This window comes from Diabrotica undecimpunctata, chromosome 11 (assembly GCF_040954645.1).
Source record: "Diabrotica undecimpunctata isolate CICGRU chromosome 11, icDiaUnde3, whole genome shotgun sequence".
NCBI lineage: Eukaryota > Metazoa > Arthropoda > Insecta > Coleoptera > Chrysomelidae > Diabrotica > Diabrotica undecimpunctata.
The window spans coordinates 22,571,777-22,582,187 of NC_092813.1; the positions used below are offsets into that span (position 1 = coordinate 22,571,777).

Consider the following 10,411-nt stretch of genomic DNA (forward strand, 5'->3'; position numbering starts at 1 on the left):
TCTTCCTCTGTTGTAGCTTCTAACAGATGGACTCTAGCTGCAACATGACCTAAGCGAGAAGTATAGCGAGCATAGGCAGTATCACTAGGAGAACCAACAAAAGAACCAATTTTGACCACCAGATCTGCAAGAGTAGCCTCTAGTTCCGCAATCTCGTCCTTAAAATTAAGATGGGAAGCAGACAGAACAGCATAACTCCGATTTGCTGCAGCTTGCTTTAATGCACCACGCAACACTACCCTTTTCCTTTCCACTGTTGTCAAAGATGGATCGTTTAAGTGCCGGACTCTCAACTCGTACTCTAATTCTGGACCTAACAGATGCTCTACCTTGAAAGCAGACATTTTATACAACTTGGAAATATACCAGAAAATATATGAGGGAAACTATGATAAAATAGGTAAAGTCTAACTTACTCTATGTTTCCAGGTTATTATTATAATTGAATTATTTTACCAGTAATGTTTGCTTGTTTATCCAGTCGTGAACTCAGATGCAAGGTACGGCTACAATCCCTGAGAAACCTAGGAATTTCAAAAAATGTTACTTCCAGACAGTGGTGAATTATTTTGGTGCTACTCCGGACTTTTATAGTGTTAAGATAGTTAAATTTAAAATATTTAAATAATTTTCCTTTTTAATATATACTTATGTTATTTATTATTAATCCAATATGGATATTTAGTTAATCAAAAAAAAGCAATTTATTCAGTCTACCCACACTATAGCAAAAACAAGGGTACTACGGGTATATTTAATAGATAATGTAGATAAACTAAATACTGAAATACAAAAACCAATGTTGCAGTTAAGAAACCAAGAGTTAAAGAAAACAGCTGAAAATTAAAATATAACACCAAAGGTACACAACCAGAAATTAAAGTGGGAGAAAAAAAAACCCAAAGATATAAAGCCAAAAGTACGTGCAAAAAAAAAGAGGCCCCACGTTTGGGTCTAGCCAATTGAAACCTATTCAATTGCAAACGCAAAAGCGCCAATTGAAACCTAACCAAATTGCAAACGCAAAAGCGCCAATTGAAACCTAAATAAAATTTAGGGGTGGTATATGGAGAAGGAGATGATCAATTAGAGAAGAACTAGCAAAGAAGTTATAATAAAAAGAATGACTTAGCTCAAAAGAACACAGAGACACAAAACCTCAAGCACGAATTCGGGCTAGCCTCACTACACTAGAATTTGGCTTTGAGATAAGGGGAAAAGAGATCTTTTAACCAAAAGAATACAATATAATAATGCACCGGAAAATCTGCAACTATAAAAGGGGTAAGATAAGAGAATATACGGAGATGCCTAGGAAAATACTAAAATATGCGCCAGCTAATTTCTGAAGGAAATTAAAAAAAAAATAAATGAAGTTATGAACAACAAGGAATAAAGTACTATAGATTTAATACCCTGTAATAATGTTTAAAAACCGAAAAGACACTATTGACCTTGTTCTGCTATATTATAACTGTAAGCAGGAACTGAAATAAAAGCAAAACTACTTGTAACAAATATATTTATAATATTAACAACTAACAAAACTGATGGTGGAACAAAATTATGGTCAACAGACTCGGAAAGATATATATATTAATATACACATATATATATATATATATATATATATATATATATACACATATATATACACATATATATACACACATATATATATATAATTTTTAAAAACCCTGATACATAAATTTCTTCCCTTCCCTTTTAAAAACCGCTATACAAAAATCATGAACCCCTTCCCTAACAACGAATCTAATTTTATTAATTAATAACTATTTACCTAACTTTTTATAGATGTTACAAAAACTGTAATAAGTACTAACCTTGGTATATGCATATACAAAGTTGTAAATTACAAGAAAAATCTTAACCCTGAAAAACTAGTTGTTAATGTCTGTCACAACACTACAGCTGTCCTGGATAAGTCCCCTTAAGACTCTGACGATCCTTGAGGCTCCGAAAAAAACGAATGAAGATGAACGCTGTGGTTCTGGAGACAATCGGTTCCTGGTTACCAATGGGTTGAATTAGGTGTTTGGTTAAACTAATTCTAATATTAAACGTTATCCTAATCGGGTGAAATCTGGGTTTTAAATAATTATTTCGGTAGATTTGGAAACCGGGTTTTAAATATTCATTTCTGAAAATTTGGAAGCCGGTTTTTTTCAATCAAGATTTTTATCACTTGTTCCAATTTCTCCCTTGATGTTCGGGGAAAATATTAAATCCAATCCCAGATTTTCTACCCGATTTTAAGACGAAAAGTACCGGTAAAGGCTTGGAGAAATAAACCTCTCAGTGTGAGTTGTTGACCAAAACTGACCTTAGCTGAGCGCCTCTTGACCTGTAGTTGTTACACTTGCGCATCGTTCTCGTCTATTGTCCATAAACGTTTCATAAACGGGATTCTGAGGGGTTTTAGGATTTTAATAATAAATTATATTAATTAATTATATGTTAGCAGTTGTGACTGCTACACTCTGGTATTTCTTCTGATTCCTGCGTTAAAGTTTTGTTACTAGTCAGCCAAGTTGGTCCCTTCCACCATAGCTCTGCTTCTAATAATTCTGATGCGGTACTTCCACGTGAGAGGATGTCCGCTGGATTTTCCTTTGTATCTACCTTATGCCAATTTTTCGGTCCTATAACGCGTCTTATTTCCTCTACTCTGTTGGCGACGAACATTTTCCACCTTTTTGATGATCCCCTTATCCAAGCCAGGGTTATCGTTGAGTCCGACCATGCATATACCTCAATGTTTTCCCTGTTCAATGCTTGTAGGGTTTTCTTCATTAAATTTGCTAGTAGTACCGCGGCACACAGCTCGAGCCTCGGTAAAGTCGTTTTCCCTTTCAATGGTGCGACTTTCGATTTTGCTATCATTAGATTCGTTTTAATTTCTGGGCCTAATACCCTTGAGTAGATTACCGCTCCATATCCTTTCATAGACGCATCTGCAAATCCATGTAGTTCTACTCTGTTTATCTTGCTTAAGTTGTTCCACCTGGGCAATGTTATTTTCTCCAGATTTACTAATTGCGCCTGGTATGTATTCCACCTGCTTTGTTGTTTGCTAGTTAATTCTTTATCCCAACTGGTCTTTTGCTCCCATAATTCCTGTATGAACATTTTCGCCTGAATTACTACAGGTGCTATCCATCCCAGTGGGTCGTATAATTTTGCTACTTCTGACAGTACGTGTCTTTTCGTTATTTTCTTTGCCGTCGTTATCCCTATTTTGAATGTGATTATATCCTCTTTAGGTGACCAGTGTATCCCTAACGTTTTCCGTACTTCTTCTTGTTTGAATGCCTTGGAGTCTACGTTCCTCATATCCTCCGGTACGTTCTCCATTATTTTTTCTTCGTTGCTCAACCATTTTCTAAGAATGAAACCTCCTTTTCTGAACAGTTGTATTAATTCCTTTTGGGCTGTTTCTGCTTCCTGCACTGTCTCAGCTCCTCCTAGTATATCGTCTACATACATGTTTTCTTTTACAATTTTCGATGCCAACGGGAACCTCGCTCCTTCGTCTTCTTGTAATTGTTGTATTGTTCTTAACGCTAAAAAGGGTGCTGCGGCCGTGCCGTATGGCACCGTCGTTAAGTTACACTCTTGTATGTGGTCCTTTGTGTCCTTTCTCCACAAAATTTTTTGATATTTTTGGTCTTCTTCTGCCATTCTGATTTGTCTAAACATTTTTTCCAGATCCGCTGAGTATGCTACCTTATTGGATCTCCATCGTAATAGTATATTTGTCAAATCTTGTTGTAATTTCGGCCCTGTGTGCATAATATCATTCAGGCTTACTAGTCGAAAACTAATAGTCGAAAAATGAAGAGCAAGAGGTAGATGACCAAAAAGCCGAAATCTTAATGACGAACAGAAATATAATCGACTAATCAGACAATTAAGATCAGCGCTACATGATGCACGCAATGCCACATTTGAACACTACATTAGTACATTGTCTAAAGAAGATCATTCAGTATGGATAGCAACAAAAACACTTAAAGAGACCTGAACAACACAACCCACCAATTAAGAAAGATGACGTTAGTTGAGGAAGATAAGACCAGGAAAAAATGTCAACATTTTCAGAATACCAGATAATAATATTCAAGAAATAGAACACTGAAAACTTTTGTTTTTAACTGTACGCCCGTGAATAACTTACCATTTTTTAAATAACACTTAATATTGCACATTTTTATTGTATATTTTTCATCTTTCAAGATAATTCTTATAGGGATATATTTATTTATAACATACGGTCTTATGGTCTTATTACGGCTTTAAGATTATACGACCTAAATTTATCTTGTACCGCACTGCTAATTGAGAATTATGTTTGTAATGCGATAAGAGGTCCGGATATACGAGACACCAGTGACTCATGCCGCACTAATAAAAATCCGACAGGAATGTGTATTTCTATAAAAAAAAAAATATGTAGATTAATTTGTTTTGTGTATTAATTTAGTTTAGTTTGAACAAGACTTGCAGTAAAAGATTTTTCTAAATATAGAATGTAAACCATATTTCCAATGCTTTGTGAAAGAGAACCAGTTTATATAAAACCAAAATCTCGATTAAAAAATTTGCAACCACTTACTCGCGATGAAACTTAACCCCATTAGGTATTGATTTTACAAGTGATAAAATGGGTCGACAAAAGACCAGTTTTAATCCTTACAACATTTAAACATAATAGTTGTATCTTGGTTTAATCAAATGAAAAGAAAAATTATACACAAGTACTAAAACCACAAACTATTCTCGATTATAACTTGGTGAAAAAGAGTGTTGATTTTAGTGATCAAGTGGCTTCTTACCAAAGCCCAATACGCAAAATTCTGAAATGGTACCGAAAAGTAGCAGTGGAATTAATATTTAATACCTCATTTAATACCGCAGTAGTCAATGCTTGATTGCTAAATAATAGAAAACGTAAAAAAAGTGACAACCTATCCTTGAGTTCAGACTGGAGTTCGCGAAGGAATTTGCAAATAAAGAATTGTTGCAACCCTCACGACAAGTTACACCCAAAAATACCATCTCAGGCAAAGCGATGTAGATAATACAAAGAGAATAAAATGTACAAGATGTTACAAAATTTTAAGAAGAAGCAAGTAATGTTTACCTCTTTAGGACTGTTGGACATAACATAAAGCTACTTACGATAGGTTTTATTAATTTATTAAGCTTTATAAGTATTGTATAAATTAACATTATTTCAGTTCACATGTAGTCCATGACCTAAGTCTATTGTCATGTATGGTTGTCATGTCACCGCTGTCACTTGAGGTTCCGTTTGCCAAGTGCAACGTTGCCAAGTATATCCGTACATGAAAACCATACATAACACGTCCCCTTTAATAAAAACAAAATAAACAAAAATTAATTCACATAATATATCATAAGTACATAAATAACAATAATTCACAAATATATCAATAGGTAAATCTATCAGGAGGGCGAATGACTCTACCACTTCTGGAGGTTTTCAAACCAGGTGAAGTACTGTATGATGTAGAAGGTACATTAATGTCATTGATGGGTGATGTTATATTAGATGTTGAAGGTACATCAATATCTTTGATAATCTTATTTGTTTTACAGTCTCTTGTATCATCAGGTACATCTGGACAAAGAACTGTTCTCATATTTCCCATACTTGTCCTTCCAGTAATCACAATATCATTTTCATGACTAGTTTTCACATATGCTTGCTCACAATTTGTATTTGCATGTTGCTGTGCTTCTGACCGTACAGGTCTAAGATAGTGTCTATTACGTCTATAATCAGTATCATTTACTTTAACCATGTAATCCCTTGATCCTTTCTTTGCCACAACCACTCCAGGGTTCCATTTCCTTTTATTTTCTTGAAGTAAAATTTGTTGTCCTGATTTTAATTCTGGTAACCTATTTGTTCCTTTGTCATAATATTGTTTTTGTTTTCTTTGATTTTCTCTCATTGTGTAAAATATCTTTTATTAGAATGTCTGGGCTTTAGAAATTCCATAGTGACTGGTAAGTTGATTCTGAAATTTCTTCCAGTTAGCAACACACAAGGAGCAGGTAAATTTTGTTTTGGAGTTGTATTATAATCTAATACAGCTAGAAATGGATCTTTCTTAGTTTGTACAGATTTTGAAAACAAGTTTTTTATTGTTTGTATTGTTCTTTCCACCATGCCATTGCTACGAGGATATTGTGGACTTGATGTTGTTACTTCAATATTATATATACGGACAAAATTTAAAAATTCATGAGAGCTGAATGGAGGACCATTGTCAGAAAATATTTCACAAGGCAGTCCATTAATAGCAAACATATTTTTTAATTGTGTTACAACACTGCTAGCCGTTTTGTTCATTAGTTTATCAACAATTGCAAACTTCGAAAAATAATCAACCTCAACTAAAAAATCTTGTGAGGCTACTGTCATGAAATCAATACCAATTTTTTGCCAAGGTATTTCAGGTACATCATGTGATTTTAATGGCTCCCTATTGTTGCTCTTATAGCTCATTTGACAAGTCAGACAGTTCAGAACAATGTTTTCTATATCCTTCATCAATCCCGGATAATAAATTGCTTCTTGACCCTTCTTCTTACATGATACTACACCCTGATGAGACTGATGTATAACATTAAGAAATTCACCCTTCAATTCTTCAGGAATAATTAACCTTTTTTTTTATAAAACAATACATTATTTAATAAATACATATATATATCATGTCTATCAGACCAGAATTTTTTCACCTCAGAAGGTACAGAGCTTTTATGCTCAGGCCACCCATTTAAAACATAATATTTAACTTTTTGTAAAGATGGGTCAGTATCCATTGCACTTTGCAATTTTTTTTCATTTTCTTTTGATGTTGCTACAATAGAATACACTTTTAAATTATTTTCATCATCTACAAAATTAGTATTTATGGTTTTATTCAAATGATCTCTACTTAAATTGTCAGGAACTTTGAGATTTTTACCAGGAACATATTTTAGTGAAAATTTATATCTCATTAATTGCATTGCCAGTCTTTGGATCCTAGGTGACATTTCATCTAAAGGTTTTTTTAACAAACCTAAAAGAGGTCTGTGGTCTCTCTCTATTTCAAAATCTATGCCATAAAGATAGAATGAAAATCTTTCACATCCATACACTATACCAAGAAGCTCCTTTTTAATGTGGTTATACCTCCTTTGGGTTGGAGTTAATGACACTGATGCAAATTCAATTGGAAACCCATCTTGCGAGACCATGGCCCCCAAACCGTATGGGCTGGCATCAACAGAGAGTATAGTCTTTTTGTCAGGGTTAAAATAATGCAAAGTAGTGGCTGACGCCACAAGATTCTTTAGTTTATCAAAACATGCCTGTTCATTATGTCCCCAATGCCACTCATTTTTACTAGAAAGTAAACATCTTAGAGGACTAGTGTGTTCTGACAGGTTTGGTATAAATTTTGCAAGATATACTATACTTTTTTATTACTTGGTGGTGTCATTTTTGTAATAGCTTCTGTTTTATCATGATCAGGTGAAATGCCAATATTACTAATCTGATGACCTAAAAATTTCACTTTTGTTTGACAAAATTTAGATTTTCCTAAATTCAAAGTTAAGCCACTCTGTTTAATTTTTTCTAAAACACATTTCAAATTTTTATCATGTTCATTTTTAGAACATCCAAAAACCAAAATATCATCAAAATATGTTATTGTTCCTGATATACTATCTAAAAGTTCAGACATATATTTTTGAAAAATTTCAGGTGCACAGGTAAGGCCATATGGTAATCTCAGATATCTATAACGACCAAAAGGTGTAGTAAAAGTACATTAAAGTGAACTTTCATAATTCAAAGGCAACTGAAGAAAAGCAGATGATGCATCTAATAATGTGAAATAATTAGCCCCTGAAAGCTTAGCAAATAAAGTATCTTGAGTAGGAATTGGAAACCTTTCTCTTTTAACATATTTATTTAGATACACAGGATCCATACATATTCTAATATCAGATCCCTTATTTTTCGGAACAACCACAAAATACAATAGGATTTTGCCATTCTGTGGGTTCACTAACTGGTACAAAAAGGTTTTTACGTACCATATCATCAAGTTTATCTTTAACTTGGCTCCTTATAGCCAGTGGAATTTTTCGTGTCCCACTTATGAATGGCACTGCATCACTAGATAAAGTTATATTAAAATACCTGTTGACCTTACCTACACCTGAAAAAATGCTCTTATAACTATTTATAATATGATTTGTTTCATTATCTATCATACTAACACGAGGCTGATCACAAACAATTTGAAAGTCTCTTGCTGCCTTTAGGCCTAATAGAGATTTTTGTTTATCATCATCTAAAATATAGAACAGACAATCTTTAAATATGTTCTTGAAAGAGCAAGGTATATAAATTTTACCAACAACATTAATAACATGTCCAGTATAGCTAGATAATGAACTATTAGTATTTTCAAGCATTTTGTAATCAATATTTAAATTTTTAAAATCACTACTGCTCAATATATTGACTTCACTTCCAGTATCAACTTTTAAAATACTCTCTTTACCATTAATAATGATTTTTTGGAACCATTCTGAAGAGTTCGGATTAATTTCATTAACAGTCCACACTAGCACCTGTTCATCAGTTAAATCAGTGTCAGAATTGCTACAACTACTATCGTTATCATTGATTTCATGGACTTTGTTGTTATTATCAGGACAACATTTACGGTAGTGTCCTTTTTTGTTACACAAAGAACAATATCTGAAAAATGCAGGACACTATATTACCCCTAATATGCTGAAGTCCACATTTATAACACTGAATATAATGGTTACCTGTATTTTTGTCAGTAACTTTGTGGCTTGTAGACTGCTCCTTCTCATACTTTGAACCATACCTTGACTGTCCTGTAGATCCAGGTCTGTTTTCTTCATTTTTTTTCTTCACAACACTAACACTTTCACTTTCTTTGGATATTTCACGTTGAGTAACAGCACTATTTTCCATAGCCCTACAGATGTCTATAGCTTGTGCTAGTTTTAAATCAGCACATTGTAATAATTTTTCTTGAATTCGTAGATCATGTCATCATCAAGTCTATGGACTACCTAAGTCTGACGTCACAATGGGCGGGGCTTAGAAGACCTTTCTAAACAAATCTCGTTTGCATGTGTTTCTCCCATAAGACTTTGGAAACGTTAGTTTTTTTTTTTTTATATTTAAAAAAATAAATAAGGATTTTCGCTCCCAAATATCTATTTTGTGCGATTGGTTTTATAGGTTGTTCGTGAATTTGTGAGGTAAGTGTATCAAAGTATTAAGATATTTACTGTCAAAGTTCATATTTCGAGGTTATATTGTGTGGGATTAAAACTTTAATTATTTTTTTCTTTATTTCAAGGTATTTTGTTGTCATTTTATCAGGCTTATTTTATATTGTAAATCAATAAATCATTGAATTTATTTATGAAGTTGAAAAATATTTAAATTAATGTTTTATTCTTTTTAGGTGTCAGTGATTCGATCCCCTAAAAGACTAAAGATATTCGTTTTCTCCTAGTTTAAGTAGTGAATAAGGACTTTTAGTTTTAATATAATATTCTGTGGAAATCTTTCTATTAAATTGCTATAGTGAGTACTTAAAAAAATGTTTTTTGAATGTTGAAAATTGCAATAGTTTTTCAAGTTTATTTTTTAGATTTGAGCATATAATGGCTAGTAAACATGTGTTGAAGATATCCAGTATTACTGAATTTTTCAGTAATGACAACAAAATTATACGAAAGGGTGAAAATGCCCTTGAATCAAATCATGTGAAAAAAATGTTGTTTGACCCTGATTTATTAATCATTAAGGGAGAAGTATTTGCAAGTATGAAAGACAAAACTTATAATGTTGAGGTAAGTTAACGATTTTTAAGTTTAGATGTGGGAATCTAAGTACTTAATTTTATCATTGCAGATTATGTTGAATAAATCATGGCAAATTACTGCTGCAAATTGTTCCTGTCCTAGGGGTATTAAATGCCATCATATAGCCACTATAGCTCTCTTTGGACATTACAATATATCAATTACTGATAAAACATGTACGTGGAACATTCCTGTCCAAAGTAAGACAGAAACTAAAACTGCAGAAGCACTATATCCTTCCAGGCCATATCAAGCCCTTAATAGAAAAATGTCATCCAATGAATTAGAACAATTAAAGATCAAATTAAGTAGTTTTGGTAATACTGTGGGATCCACTTGGCTTTTACAGGAAGAAAAGCAAGAGGCCGAAAGTATTGATATTTCATTAATTGAAGATATCATTTATTCAGAGGAAATGAAAATTTCAACAGATAAAAATTCT

The 10,411-nt window shown here is 33.0% G+C and overlaps 1 long non-coding RNA gene across 1 annotated transcript; it reads left to right on the forward strand.

Annotated features, from left to right (window-relative positions):
* The first annotated feature begins 9,559 nt into the window (after positions 1-9,559).
* Positions 9,560-10,200, forward strand: LOC140452918 (uncharacterized). The gene is made up of 3 exons (XR_011952249.1): positions 9,560-9,688; positions 9,756-9,957; positions 10,019-10,200. It is a non-coding gene; the product is annotated as an uncharacterized lncRNA (long non-coding RNA).
* Positions 10,201-10,411: the final 211 nt, after the last annotated feature.